Here is a 1,028-nt window from a genome sequence, read left to right on the forward strand (position 1 = left end):
AAGTATGAAAACTTGGCGCTTTTCCAGTTAAGCCAAATTGAATTTAGTTTGTGCCACTTCAACAACACCCCATATCCTGGAGCTTCTCAGACATCGCCTTATTACGGAGACATAATTTGGTTTTTCTGGATTTCAACACACATATATATAGCCGAAATGTGTTCTAAGTGTCCTAGAAGAATTCCCCCTAGAATGTGTGCAGCTCAGATCACGCTTATCACGTTCTTACAGCAGCCACCCCCCCACCCCAGCTAGGCCGCAACACTACCAATCAAGCATACAGCTATCTCGATATCCGAGAGCTTCAGATCTGGCAGGGCTTTAATCTCAAGACAATTCTCCAGCAGTACCATAATGTCTTGAACGGCGTGATGATCGCGGCTGACCCTATGCCAGTCTCTCCACCACGACCCATTACTGCCGAAAATGTTCTCCAAGCGCAAATCTGTGAGATTTTGAGACCACACATTCGACGCTCATTGTGAGTTGGATTTTCTTTTTTAGCAAACAATGGAGGAATGCAGGGTTGCACAGAACTGTGTTTTGATGTTGGTGAAGCAGCATGAGCAATTGAAAATTATAAATCTGATACTGCATATTTCAACATTCATGCAGCTCCAGCAACTGCACCCAACCATGCTCCTGGAGATGTTAAGCCCTTGTGGAAATGGAGAACCGACATGGGAGGGAGTCAAATTGTCAGTCAATGAAATGAGTATCACCAAGCATTAAGCCAGGTTAATTTTTATATGAACCAGCACAACAGTTGGTATGGATTCCTTGTCATCAACCAAGAACTAGTTGCAATCCAGAAGTTGGATGAAAATGGAAATCTTGAGCTTGCTCAATCAATTCTTTGAACCACAGGAGAAACTGCCACCCAACTGTGATTGACTGTTATGCTTGCTTTGTGGTACATTGATAGGCTTGCATTGCATGATCAGGAAGTCAACAACTGGCAGATGTGAGCCATCTCTTATGTACTCATGAAGCTGGTGGGTCAGCAACTTTTATTTCTTTAGGTTCAT

The sequence above is a fragment of the Histoplasma capsulatum genome, genomic scaffold (genome assembly GCF_000149585.1).
Source record: "Histoplasma capsulatum NAm1 scaffold_56 genomic scaffold, whole genome shotgun sequence".
Lineage (NCBI taxonomy): Eukaryota > Fungi > Ascomycota > Eurotiomycetes > Onygenales > Ajellomycetaceae > Histoplasma > Histoplasma mississippiense.